Source organism: Ruditapes philippinarum, unplaced genomic scaffold (assembly GCF_026571515.1).
Source record: "Ruditapes philippinarum isolate M1 unplaced genomic scaffold, ASM2657151v2 ctg8371_1_1_1_1, whole genome shotgun sequence".
Classification (NCBI taxonomy): domain Eukaryota; kingdom Metazoa; phylum Mollusca; class Bivalvia; order Venerida; family Veneridae; genus Ruditapes; species Ruditapes philippinarum.
The window spans coordinates 13,140-28,291 of NW_026852371.1; the positions used below are offsets into that span (position 1 = coordinate 13,140).

The 15,152-nt window shown below is 32.9% G+C and overlaps 1 long non-coding RNA gene across 1 annotated transcript; it reads right to left on the bottom strand.

Moving 5' to 3' along the window:
* Positions 1-7,779: 7,779 nt before the first annotated feature.
* On the bottom strand, positions 7,780-8,472 carry LOC132758388 (uncharacterized). Its single transcript, XR_009629569.1, has 3 exons — positions 8,400-8,472; positions 8,046-8,132; positions 7,780-7,851 (listed from the first exon to the last, which is right to left on the bottom strand). It is a non-coding gene; the product is annotated as an uncharacterized LOC132758388 (long non-coding RNA).
* Positions 8,473-15,152: the final 6,680 nt, after the last annotated feature.

Below are 15,152 nucleotides of genomic sequence, written 5' to 3' on the forward strand. Positions count from 1 at the left end.
AATAGCAAAGTTTGACTGGTCAGCCGTCTATAAGGAAAGTTTTGAAATTTACGTATCCTTTATGTAAGTTTTCCTGACATAAATAAACCATTTAAGCTCTAGTGTAGTTTAAGTGCGTCCGTGATTTCAGAACTTCTGTAAAGATTGCGATGATGAAACCGACGCTTATGGGTATTTTTCTAAGGAAAAAAATTGAAATGCAATAAAATCAAATTGCAGATCTAAATAAAGAAGCGGATAGCTTAATTGCCGAGTATGTGGAAATACTGAAATACTAAAAAATGCTTCAATACTGATCAACTTGGCACAAATGTTGACTGGACCAGCGTTGAGATCGACCAGAGGTATTTTAGCCTCTCACAAGTCCATCATATTTTTAATGACGAGGGGACCGCAGCCCCGCCCCCTTCAAACGCCCAAGCAGAAGGGGGAACAACCCGCTTTGACACCTTTTTGATAGGGGCAGCGCCGAGAAAGTGATCACTTTTTTAAACAACATTTCTCAAAACCAAATAAGTGTTTTAGTGCTTAAATATGACATTTTTTCACCATTTCAAACCCCAAAAATGGCGGTTAAAAGAGGCATAAAAAGGCGTGTATATAAGGTAATGGGGAAATATGCTTACGAAAAAAAATCAAGACCCCGTTTTATCAACGTTTAAATCTCATGTGCGAAATAAAAAAAGTGTCGAAATCGGACGCAGTTAGATTAATGGGAAATGATTATTTTTTATACTATATTTCAAGTAAGGATGACAAACTTTGCCTCCGATTGTACATTCTAGAGCATTTTCAGGAAATGGCGATGACGAGGTATCATGATTAATCTAAATTAGGATGCCAAACGTTATTTGCAACTATCAAAGTGAAATGCAACTGGTCACAATTATTCTAAATGATATTCAAATACATATTAAACAAGAATTGTCGGAGGACAGTAACGCTCGACTATTCGAAAAGTTGCCACAAGGGTGTTTCATTGAGTATAATAATGCTTACCTATATGAATGCATAGAATTGTCCGAAAAGGTACAAACCCGTCAGTAGTTATGGAGATACCAGCTTACAAGCAAAATTTACATAGAATTTCTAAGTCGAAAAGGGGAAATAATTATGCAAAAAAGCAAATCAGAGTTATGAAACTTGTGCCAGTCATCTTAGATAATCGCAGAGAACAAGTGTGTGAAGTTTCAATCCATTCCCTTCAATAGTTATGGAGATACCAGCTTACACGAAAAAAATTTACCACAGGAACGCCGACGCCGACAAATGGGTGACTGCATTAGCTCGATTATTCTGCCAATAGTCGAGCTAAAAACGTGACTTTTGTCCAAATCTCTTGCTAGTATGATAAATCGATTAACAGGCTGATAGTTGAATATGGGGAAAATTCAATAGATAAGTGATGAATTAAATGTGGGCTCAAGTTACAAGGAAACTCCTTCTTGTTCCTAAATTGAACAAATAAATAGTATTTTTTGAGTAAAGGTACGTAACTTTTGGTATATTCAAATAAGAAAGCATTAATCATATTTTACATTATTTTGTGTTATATTTAGATCACTAATGTGAACTAGAACTCCGCGATTGTGTGGCCTTGTGAACTTAGGCATTTTCTTCTTAAATATAGGTTATTTATAAACACTGCTCTTACAATCTACATGTACCTTTAACTTTAGTGGCATTTGAACTGATTGTAACAATGTTACATCAGGATTAATAAAACTGTTACATTATTAAAAATAAAAATACCATGGGAAAGTTTTAAGCACAATAAAAAAGTCAATAAAAAAGCTTATATATCAAATTTGGAGTCAATCAAAATAATAGTGACACAGTTATGCTCTGGACAAGCTTATTAAGTAAGAAAATTAACAAAGGGCCACAACTAAACATCATGAAGTGCAGAGTACAAGTTCTTGTGCACTGCACCACTTCTCAATGAGATCTATCATACTAAAAAGTTTCAAGTCAATAGTTTTTAAAGTGTAGGAAAATTGGCCTGGACAAATATAAAGTATCATAATTAACAAAGGGCAATAAGTCTAAAATCATGAAGTACAGAGTACCAGTTCCTGTACACTGTACTTCTTCTCAATGTGATCTATCATCCTATGAAGTTTCATGTCCATAGTTTTTATAGTTTACGAGAAATGGCATAGACAAAAATTAAATATGAAAATTAACAAAGGGCAATAACTCAAAAATCATGGAGTACAAAGTAACAGTTTTTGTGTAGTGCACTTCATCTCAACGATATCTGTCATCCTGTGAAGTTTTATGTCCATAGTTTTAATAGTTTAGGAGAAATGGCCTGGACAACAATGAAATATGAAAATTAACAAAGGGCAATAACTCATAAAATAAGCAGTGCAGAGTACCAGTTTTGTGACTGCATTTTTTCTCAATAAGATCTATTATCCTATGAAGTTTCAAGTCCAAAGCTTCTATCATTTATGAGAAAATCCCGGACAAAAAAAAGTATGAAAATTAACAAATGGCAACAACTCAAAAAGTAAGAAGTGCAGAGTACAGGTTCTTGTGACCTGTACTTTTTCTAAATGAGATATATCATTCTATGAAGTTTCAAGTCCATATTTTGTATACTTTATGTGATAATCATTTATATATTTAAGTGATTATAAACAAAGGGCAATAACTAAAAAAAAAAGAAATGCAGGGTAATGATTCTTATACACTGCACTTTGGGTCATTATAAGAAGCATGCATACCTGGAGTCAATCCAACTTTAAGTGACTGACTTATGCTCCGGAAAAGCTTAAAGGGACGCCTAAGCCGACAGCGACGCCGACGCCGACAACGATGCCGACACCGCCCACAAAAGTAACACATATATGCCGCCTATCTCTAATTGGGTTATTTTGATCATTGAAGTAAGTATGTCAATCTTGACTTTTGTGCTGATTAAAATTGGTAACGAAATTCCTGAAATTTTATACATGCAAATATAAAATGTCGTCACTTTTAAGGCAGCTGGGAACATTTTGGCTCTATGTGCAGTTATTTTCCAATAAATATATCATCTGTCAATAGAAAAGTCTTTTCATTTAAAATCGTCAAAAGAGATAAGCTAAATAAGACTGAAAGCACCAATCTTGTTACACCCTAATACTCAAACATGACAATTTAAATAGTGAATTCCGGAAATAAACTTATCAGACAATCAAATTCTTACAGTTTTATAGCAGTCTCAATATGATTAATATTTCCGCCCAAAACGTTTAATTTCCATCGATCGGTTCAAAAGATACAGAGCGGACAAAAAATGATATTGAAACAAAATGTGTGACCTTGATCTGAGGAAGGTCAAATCTGCGCTCTGCACATTATCTCATTATGGTTAACATTTCTGCTAAGTAGTTTGAATATCCTTCCACCGGTTCAAAAATACAGACCGGACACGAAAACCTACGTACAGAGAGACGGACGTACACTCCAACATTTTGGGTTAAGGGGCTATTTTCTTTGTTATTTTCTATTGTCTGCTTAAAGTGACATTATGCTCATTCGAGGGTATACTGAGTGAACATGTGAAAGTCAGAATAAGTCTTTATATAGCCATGATTCCTTTTAATTCAGTAATTTACTTCATAAAAACAATAAATAATCCCCGGATCGAAACGGAATGTCTGAAAATATCAATTAGAACTTACCTGAAACAAGAGTGGGGCAGTCTTTTTTATATTTTAGGCAGATTTTAAATTTTATGCTAAACATTTTCCAAGATAAACTGTTGGTCAAACACCATTTTAACAGTCAATCTTTTAAAATAAAAAAGTCAATTCAGCTCAACTTGACTATGAAAATATGAGCATAATGTCACCTTAAGGGTCACTAGCCCATAAACCCTTTGATAACGGAATGGACCTATTGTTCTGTTTTGTTCTCTTAACCGTTATATTGCCCCTAGCTTTACAAGCTTTTGTGTATTTGGCAACTTACAAAAACATCTTTTTACTCAAGGGCAATAACGGGAGAGGTGTAAAGGCATTAATGTCTGGCTATATTTAGGTCAACAATTAATCAAGACAATTGCGATCTTTTGTCACATATTCACATACGTTTTACGAGAAACCTTCAATGTGAAACTTTTGTGCTATTCCAAAGTGATAGCCATTTATTCCCTTAGTAAAGAAATGTGTGTGCCGCAAATGAAAGGATCATTGACAGATCAAAGCGAAACGTAATTTTGAATAAGGATAAAAACTGTGACTCCTTATACACAGATATATGTCGAAGATCTAATTTTAAAAGAAGGCAATTATATTACTTGTACATTGAGTAAAGACAGTCTGTTCTTTGTCGTAGATAACCTTGGATATTTCTTATGCACATTTCAAAGTTAAACAAGACAATCTCTGTTAACACTATTCTATCTACAAAACTGGAAATAAACAAATACCAAATGCCCATATCAGTCGATTTCAGATGAGAAATACATGTATGGGAAAGTTACCGAACCGCGGCACACAAATGAACGTTTGTTATTGGAAATCTACTATTTTAAAATCTTTTCTTATTACAGAACTAAAATTTAAGTTCTACGCCTAAAGGTTATTGGGAGAAAATATAACTTTTCAGAGGCTATTTTGTTTACCGAAGGTTGGGGTAAGCGGTGATTTTACGGCGAGACTTCGCTTCGAACAAACATTTGAAAAGAATACATCTTGTTTAGGAGTAATAAACAATAAAACATCTCCTGTTAGACCCTGAGTGCCTTATGACAGTTAAATGATGTTAAATTAGTGAGTGTTGATAGAAGATCTGAGCACATTAAACATATTGAACAGACTCAGTCAAACCGTGTATATATATATATGGTATTGTTGTTTCCATTGCTTCCGAGGGATTACACCTTTTTCTGATTTTAATGGGCATTATTTAGTAAAGTTTTCTACGAGGTTTTCATGAATTTCATACGATTGCAAAACAAATTAAATAATCCAGAATGACAATTAGTTCGCTCGCTTTATAAGGAGAGCGAAAGATTAACATATATAAGCACCTCGAAGAAATTTCAGTACTTACCTCGCTTTGTGTGTAAGTTCTTTCTTGTCCTTTACTGAAATATGGGAGTATTTGAACAGGTTCTTCTGTATCCGACAACGTGTCTTCTACAATCATCTAAAATGTATAAGTATTCAGATTTGAATGATTTCGTAATAATTTAACATTTTAGTCGTTGTATATAACGCTTCGGCAATAATTACTGTTTCAAACCAAACTATTTCGGTATGATGTTTGTATTAAATATAGAATAAGAAAATATATTAGTGTTTGTAACTTAAAGTTTGACGTTAAAATGTTTTTAAAATTACATCAATCATCACTGAATATGGTTTCTACTCGAATTGATCTTTGACATCGATTGATAATATATGTACCGTTTCTTGCGTATTTTGCCAGGTAGGTGTTTCAAAATGTCCAGTCTGTTCATTTGATCTGTTTTCACTTTGCTGAAACATATTTATAAGAGATTGATTCACGACATAATATGGCGGGATGGTGATAACTGGCCAAAAAAAGAATAATGGCGCCGAGGGCATTTATTTTCATGGAATGAAATTGTAGCAAATGCTTTTTAAATGTCAATAAAGCTGTGTTTGAAGAAATTACGCTTATTTTCTTTTGTTATAAAATCAAGCTATTCGTGCTTCAATCCTACTTTCACTTTGACCGCTAGCTGTTTTGATGACGTAAAATGTGACGTGATTGTGTCAGTTTGTGCGCGTATTCGTATTCAGCAGGCCGATTATGATTATCAGTGATCGGTCCTGGACCGCAACTGATAATCGGTCACGTGTTACACATAATTAGTTGAAAAGAAGGCACTTTTGTAACTATATATAGTAACATGGGTATTAATCAACATTAATAAATGCATGAAAAAATTGTTATAAACATTACGTTGTGATATTATTCTATACATTGCACAAAAAAATGATTACAGTCGAGGCGTGATTAGTGTGAATCAAATTGTCCAGTCTGTTCATTTGATCTGTTTTCACTTTGCTGAAAAATATATATCAACATTAATAAATGCATGATAAAATTGTTATCAACATTTTGTTGTGATATTATTCCATACATTTCACAAAACATTGATTATAGTCGAGGCGTGATAAAGTTTGTAGATGGAATATTGTGATTTAAAGCAATATGTCTTTTTGTTATTTTATTCAGAACTTTTGAAAATTAGTAACTACCATATCACGTGTAAGTTGTCGGCTCCCTGATTTTGATTCATTATATCCATGCGTATATCCATCTTCACGTGAGGCTGTGGCTGTTATCTGTAAGATAAAAGGAATGACTATTTTCAAATATTCTACCATTTAAGAGTTCTCTCATTTAATAATAATAGCAGCACAATTTGTTATTTCATAATGGAAATAAATCACTGATGAATACGAGTTCACATAAGGGTTTGGTAATCTTAAACGAAGAGTTTAAATATGTTTTCTCATACTACATTTACTCTTTTATAAATTGATTATCTCTAGAATATTTGTGCACATGAACAGGGCACGTATAATTATTCAAATATCTAAAATATGTACTTCGCTCTGTGTCAATTGTGGGGTAGGGTTTCCAGAGGGAATTTCCTCTTCTTTTGATATACTAACACTTTCCTGAAAAGGTGTATATGAACTTTAACGGGGATATGCCGACAACATAACCGTTTACACTTTATATATAGAGACTGAATGATGTTAAATAAATCGTCCTTAGTTTTACATTTGATATATATTGTCCATTATTGTTCACCTCTGATAGATTTGTAATTTCTTGCACAGCAGACTGGCATTTCCGTGAGTTTTACCCATGCCGGAAATTTCATCTGGCATGGGGATGCCAAATGAGTCGCGTGCCATAAAACAAAGTCATTTGAGCGCACTTTTTGTATGAACCGCGTTAAAATGACGTCATTTTAAAAGAGAAATATGTGCTTAGGATGACGCCATTTCGCCGTTGTTATTTAAGTTGTAAGTTCATACGCTATTGTAAGAAAATAGTTATGGATGAAATGACTTTGATTTCCATGAACATATATCATATTGAGGTAAACCATTTTAAATATGAAGTAATATTGCAGAATATGCAAGGAAAAATATCTGACATATGTTTGCGGTTCAGATCGGAATATCCGGTTACCGCCAAATGGGTGAGTCCCCTCGGGACAGATATTCCGGTCTGAACCGCAACATATGACTGATAATAGTATTCGTACTTAAAGATCATCCGAAGCATGAATGTATCTTAAGGTATACACTCATTCAGTTTGTCATTTCAGATAATTATTATTTCAAGTACTTGGAGCAAATGTGTTAATGTTGTTCAGCTAATTAAATTCTATAGCAATATAAATAATGACACCCCTCTAAAATCAGCATATTTTTCCATCACACACATCAACTAAAATACTTGCATTACAGATGAGTAACGATTGTCAAATAATATTTGGTAGTTATTTAATAAAACTTTAAAATGTTACCATATCACGAGTATGATGCTTGTCCGCCATTTCATTATGAGCCGATTCTAAATTCTGCAATAAAATATTTGTATATTAAAGTCAGATATCTGAGTCCTTTATATAGTAGACAAACAATTCATTGATTATTGGTGAGTATATGTGAACTCATAATAAGGTATGGAATCGGAAATGAAACATCCGGTATACTGCTGACAAAGACTAGACAATTTTGGTTGCAGCAGAATAAGTGGTAAATTCTAAAACTAGACTTATATATGTACCGTTTCTTGCGTATTTTGCCAGGTAGGTGTTTCAAATTGTCCAGTCTGTTCATTTGATCTGTTTTCACTTTGCTGAAAAATATATATCAACATTAATAAATGCATGATAAAATTGTTATCAACATTTTGTTGTGATATTATTCCATACATTGCACAAAACATTGATTATAGTCGAGGCGTGATAAAGTTTGTAGATGGAATATTGTGATTTTAAGCAATATGTCTTTTTGTTATTTTATACAGAACTTTTGAAAATTAGTAACTACCATATCACGTGTAAGTTGTCGGCTCCCTGATTTTGATTCATTATATCCATGCGTATATCCATCTTCACGTGAGGCTGTGGCTGTTATCTGTAAGATAAAAGGAATGACTATTTTCAAATATTCTACCATTTAAGAGTTCTCTCATTTAATAATAATAGCAGCACAATTTGTTATTTCATAATGGAAATAAATCACGGATGAATACGAGTTCACATAAGGGTTTGGTAATCTTAAACGAAGAGTTTAAATATGTTTTCTCATACTACATTTACTCTTTTATAAATTCATTATCTCTAGAATATTTGTGTACATGAGCAAGGCACATATAATTATTCAAATATCTAAATTATGTACTTCGCTCTGTGTCAATTGTGGGGTAGGGTTTCCAGAGGAAATTTCCTCTTCTTTCGATCTACTAACACTTTCCTGAAAAGGTGTTTATGAACTTTAACGGGGATATGCCGACAACATAAACCGTTTACACTTTATATATATAGACTGAATGGTGTTTAATAAATCGTCCTTAGTTTTACATTTGTTATATATTGTCCATTATTGTTCACCTCTGATAGATTTGTAATTTCTTGTACAGCAGACTGGCATTTCCGTGAGTTTTACCCATGCCGGAAATTTCATCTGGCATGGGGATGCCAGAAGAGTCGCGTGCCATAAAACAAAGTCATTTGAGCGCACTTTTTGTATGAACCACGTTGAAATGACGTCATTTTAAAAAGGAAATATGTGCTTAGGATGACGCCATTTCGCCGTTGTTGTTTAAGTTGTAAGTTCATACGCTATTGTAAGAAAATAGTTATGGATGAAATGACTTTGATTTCAATGAACATATATCATATTGAGGTAAACCATTTTAAATGTGAAATTATATTGCAGAATATGCAAGGAAAAATATCTGACATATGTCTGCGGTTCGGATCGGAATATCCGTCCCTAGGAAACCCGCCCATGTGCGGTAACTCGGCAAGCCAGGTTACCGCCAAATAGGTGAGTCCCCTCGGGACGGATATTCCGGTCTGAACCGCATTATATGACTGATATTAGTATTCGTACTTAAAGATCATCCGAAGCATGAATGTATCTTAAGGTAAACACTCATTGAGTCTGTCATTTAAGATAATTATTATTTCAAGTACTTGGAGCAAATGTGTTAATGTTGTTTAGCAAATTAAATTTTGTAGCAATATAAATAATGACACCCCTCTAAATCAGCATATTGTTCCATCACACACATCACCTACAATACTTGCGTTACAGATGAGTAACGATTGTTGAATAGTATTTGGTAGTTATTTAATAAAACTTTAAAATGTTACCATATCACGAGTATGATGCTTGTCCGCCATTTCATTATGTCGTTGTGAAGTGACATTTACATTATGAGCCGATTCTAAATTCTGCAATAAAATATTTCTATATTAAAGAAGTTTCTTCAAATCAGATATCTGAGTCCTTTAGATAGGAGACAAACTATTCATTGATTATTGGTGAGTATATGTGTACTCATAATAAGATATGGAATCGGAAATGAAACATCCAATATATTGTTGACAAAGACTATACAATTTCGGTTGCAGCGGAATAAGTTGTAAAATTCTTAAACTAGACTTATATATGTACCGTTTCTTGCGTATTTTGCCAGGTAGGTGTTTTGAAATGTCCAGTCTGTTCATTTGGACTGTTTTCACTTTGCTGAAACATATTTATAAGAGATTAATTCATGACACAATATGGCGTGAAGGGGATAATTGGCCAGCAAAATGAATAATGGCACCGAGGGCTTTAGCTTCAAGGTATTTTTTATTTCAGGGCCGATTATCACCTCTGACCAATCTATGACGCTGATTAATGTCTTTAATACACTTGATAGATCTAAAATCTACTTTTATATCTTTCGTTGAAATTCCTATCTCGGTAGATTTCAACTAAACTAAAACATAACTTCTACAGAATTGCTTCCCTTATGTGTATGTAACAGAATCTAGAAGCAAGATTTATTTTCATGGAATGAAATTGTAGCCAATGCTTTTTTAAATGTCAATAAAGCTGTGTTTGAAGAAATTACGCTTATTTTCTTTTCTTATAAAATCAAGCTATTCGTGCTTCAATCCTACTTTCACTTTGACCGCTAGCTGTTTTTATGACGTAAAATGTGACGTGATTGTGTCAGTTTGTGCGCGTATTCGTATTCAGCAGGCCGATTATGATTATCAGTGATCGGTCCTGGGCCTCAAACTGATAATAGGTCAAGTGACACACATAATTAGTTGAAAAGAAGGCACTTTTGTAACTATATATTTAGTAACAAGTGTATTAATCAACATGTATAAATGCATGAAAAAATTGTTATCAACATTATGTTGTGATATTATTCTTGACATTGCACAAAAAATTGATTACAGTCGAGGCGTGATTAAGTTTGGAGATAGAAAATTATGATTAAAGCAATATACATGTATCTTTTTTATTTTTATACATAACTTTTGAAAATCGTTACCTACCATATCACGTATAAGTAATCGGTTCTCTAATTTCGATTCATTATATCCATGCGTCAAGTCATCTTCACTAGATGCTGTCGCTTTTGCCTGTAAGATAAAAGGAGTGACTATTTTCAAATATTCTACCATTTAAGATTTCTCTCATTTAATAATAATAGCAGCACAATTTGTTATTTCATAATGGAAATAAATCACTGATGAATACGAGTTCATATAAGGGTTTGGTAATCTTAAACGAAGAGTTTAAATATGTTTTCTCATACTACATTTACTCTTTATAAATTGATTATCTCTAGAATATTTGTGAACATGAGCAGGGCACAATTATGCAGATAAATCCCAATTTAGACTTAAATATGTACTTCGTTCTTTGTAAATTGTGGGGTAGGGTTTCCAGAAGGAATTTCCTCTTCTTTCGATCTACCAACACTTTCCTGAAAAGGTGTATATGAACTTTAACGAGATATGCCGACAACATAAACCGTTTACACTTTATATATATAGACTGAATGATGTTGAATAAATCGTCCTTAAAATTATATTTGATATATATTGTCCACTATAATTTACCTCCGATAGATTTGTAATTTTTTGCATAGCAGACTGGCATTTCCGTGAGTTTTACCCATGCCGGAAATTTCATCTGGCATGGGGATGCCAGATGAGTCGCATGCCATTCAACAACGTCATCTTTTTGAATGAACCGCGTTAAAATGACGTCATTTTAGAAAGGAAATATGTGCTTAGGATGACGCCATTTCGCCGTTATTATTTAAGTTGTAAGTTCATACGCTATCATAGGAAAATAGTTATGGATGAAATGACTTTGATTTCCATGAACATATATCATATTGAGGTAAACCATTTAAAATATGAAATTATATTGCAGAATATGCAAGGAAAAATATCTGACATATGTTTGCGGTTCGGATCGGAATATCCGTCCCTAGGAAACCCGCCCATGTGCGGTAACTCAGCAAGCCAGGTTACCGCCAAATGGGTGAGTCCCCTCGGGACGGATATTCCGGTCTGAACCGCAACATATGACTGATATTAGTATTCGTACTTAAAAGATCATCCGAAGCGTGAATGTTTCTAAAGATATACACTCATTCAGGATTGTCATTTCAGATATTATTATATCAAGTACATTTGGGAGGCAAATGTGTTGATGTTGTTCAGCTAATTTTAAATTCTATAGCAATATAATAATGACACCCCTTCTAAAATCAGCATTTTTTTCCATCCCAACACATCAACTAAAATAATTGCAGTTACCAATGCAGTAACGATTGCCAAAATAATATTTGGTAGTTATTTTAATAAAACTTAAAATGTTACCATATCACGAAGTATGATGCTTGTCCAGCCAATACATTTACGCCGTTTGGAAAAGTTACATTATGAGCCGATTCTAAAAACTGCAATAAAATATTTGTATATTAAAGAAGTTTTTCAAATCAAATATCTGAGATTCTTAAGATAGGAGACAAACAATTCATTGATTATTTGGTGCAGTATATGTGAACTCTAATAAGCTTTTGGAATGAAATGAAAACATCCGGTATACTGCTGACAAAGACTAGACAATTTTTTGGTTGCAGCAGATAAGTGGTAAATCTAAAACTAGACTTATATATGTACCGTCTTCTTGCGTATTTTGCCAGGTAGGTGTTTTCAAATTGTCCAGTCTGTTCATTTGATCTGTTTTCACTTTGCTGAAAAATATATATCAACATTAATAAATGCATGATATAAATTGTTATCAACATTTTGTTGTGATGTTATTCCATACATTTCACAAAACATTGATTATAGTCGAGGCGTGATAAAGTTTTGTAGATGGAATATTGTGATTTAAAGCAAATATGTCTTTTTTGTTATTTTATTCAGAACTTTTGAAAATTAGTAACTACCATATCACGTGTAAGTTGTCGGCTCCCTGATTTTGATTCATTATATCCATGCGTATATCCATCTTCACGTGAGGCTGTGGCTGTTATCTGTAAGATAAAAGGAATGACTATTTTCAAATATTCTACCATTTAAGAGTTCTCTCATTTAATAATAATAGCAGCACAATATTGTTAATGGAAATAAATCACTGATGAATACGAGTTCACATAAGGGTTTGGTAATCTTAAACGAAGAGTTTAAATATGTTTTCTCATACTACATTTACTCTTTTATAAATTGATTATCTCTAGAATATTTGTGTACATGAGCAGGGCACATATATTCAAATATATCCAGGTTGAGACTAAAATATGTACTTCGTTCTGTGTCAATTGCGGGATAGGATTTCCAGAGGGAATTTCCTCTTCTTTCGATCTACTAACACTTTCCTGAAAAGGTGTATATGAATTTTAACGAGATCTGCCGACAACATAAACCGTTTACACTTTATAAATATATATAGACTGAATGATGTTTAATAAATCGTCCTTAATATTACATTTGAAATATATTGTCCAATATTGTTTACCTCTGTTAGATTTGTAATTTCTTGCACAGCAAACTGGCGTTTCCATTTGTTAAACTCTGGCCAGAAATTTCATCTGGCATGGGATGCCAAGATGCGTCGCGTGTCATACAACAACGTTATTTAAGCGCACTTTTGATAAAAAAAACTGCGTTAAAATGACGTCATTTTAGAATGGAAATATGTGCTAAGGATGACGTCATTCATTTCGCCGTTGTTATTTAAGTTGTAAGTTCATACGCTATTGTAAGAAAATAGTTATGGATGAAATGACTATGATTTCCATGAACATATATCATATTGAGGTAAACCATTTTAAATATGAAATAATATTGCAGAATATGCAAGAAAAAATATCTGACATATGTTTGCGGTTCGGATCGTAATATCCGTCCCTCGGGAACCCGCCCATGGGCGGTAACTCGGCAATCCTGGTTACCGCCAAATGGGTGAGACCTCTCGGGACGGATATTCCGGTCTGAATAGCAACATATGACTGATATTAGTATTCGTACTTAAAGATCATCCGAAGCATGAATGTATCTTAAGGTATACTCTCATTCAGTCTGTCATTTCAGATAATTATTATATCAAGTACTTGGAGCAAATGTGTTAATGTTGTTCAGCAAATTAAATTCTATAGCAATATAAATAATGACACCCCTCTAAAATCAGCATCTGTTTCATAACACACATTAACTACAATATTTGCGTTACAGATGAGTAACGATTGTTAAATAGTATTTGGTAGTTATTTAATAAAACTTTAAAATGTTACACTATCACGAGTATGATGCTCGTCCGCCATGTCATTATGTCGTTGTGAAGTGACATTTACATTATGAGCCGATTCTAAATTCTTCAGTAAAATATTTGTATATTAAAGTTTCTTCAAATCAGATATCTGATTCCTTTAGATAGGAGACAAACAATTCATTGATTATTGGTGAGTATAGTTGAACTGATAATAAGGTATGGAATCGGAAATGAAACATCAAATATACTGCTGACAAAAACTGCTGCAGAATGAGTGGTAAATTCTAAAACTAGACTTATATATGTACCGTTTCTTGCGTATTTTGCCAGGTAGGTGTTTCAAATTGTCCAGTCTGTTCATTTGATCTGTTTTCACTTTGCTGAAAAATATATATCAACATTAATAAATGCATGATAAGATTGTTATCAACATTGTGTTGTGATATTATTTTATACATTGCACAAAACATTGGTTTAATTTGTGGCGTGTTTAAGTTTGTAGATTGAATTTTATGATCTTAAGCAATATGTCTTTTTGTTATTTTGTACAGAACTTTTAAAAATTATTAACTACCATATCACGTGTAAGTTGTCGGCTCCCTGATTTTGATTCATTATATCCATGTGTATGTCCATCTTCACGTGAGGCTGTGGCTGTTATCTGTATGATAAAAGGAATGACTATTTTCAAATATTCTACCATTTAAGAGTTCTCTCATTTAATAATAATAGCAGCACAATATTGTTAACGGAAATAAATCACTGATGAATACGAGTTCATATAAGGGTTTGTTAATCTTAAATACTCGGCTTGATGGAGCCTCTACATGGACGGGACTTTAAAGTGTAAACAGACTTCAACATTCAAACATGAAATTTGCAGATTTCTTTATTTAGAAACTCCCGTAGATATAGGTTTTGCAACATAGAATCAGTATGCTTACACGAAAGATTATAAAATCATAACACTACCGATTCTATAGTAGAAAACACATGAAAAGTTTGTATAATATTTAAAATTAAATCAATTCGAGTAAAATATGGATTTCATTTGAAGTTTTGGTACTTGGAAAATGACAATAATTGTTTTGAATATAGATAAAAAATTAATCAAGGCTTAAATATTTACCGTATCCTGTGTATGTTGCCGGGCAGGTGTTTCATAAGGCTCAGTCCCTTCGTTTGTTCTCTTTTCACTTTCCTGAAATATAACAAATAAAATAATAAAATTACAAATGAAGACAAATTATTTTTAATTAAAATTTAAATTAAATTTATTTATGATTAAATTATTTCAGACGAAATATATTGGAGTACTTTATAGGTTTTGTTTGAGGCTAAACTAGATATTTA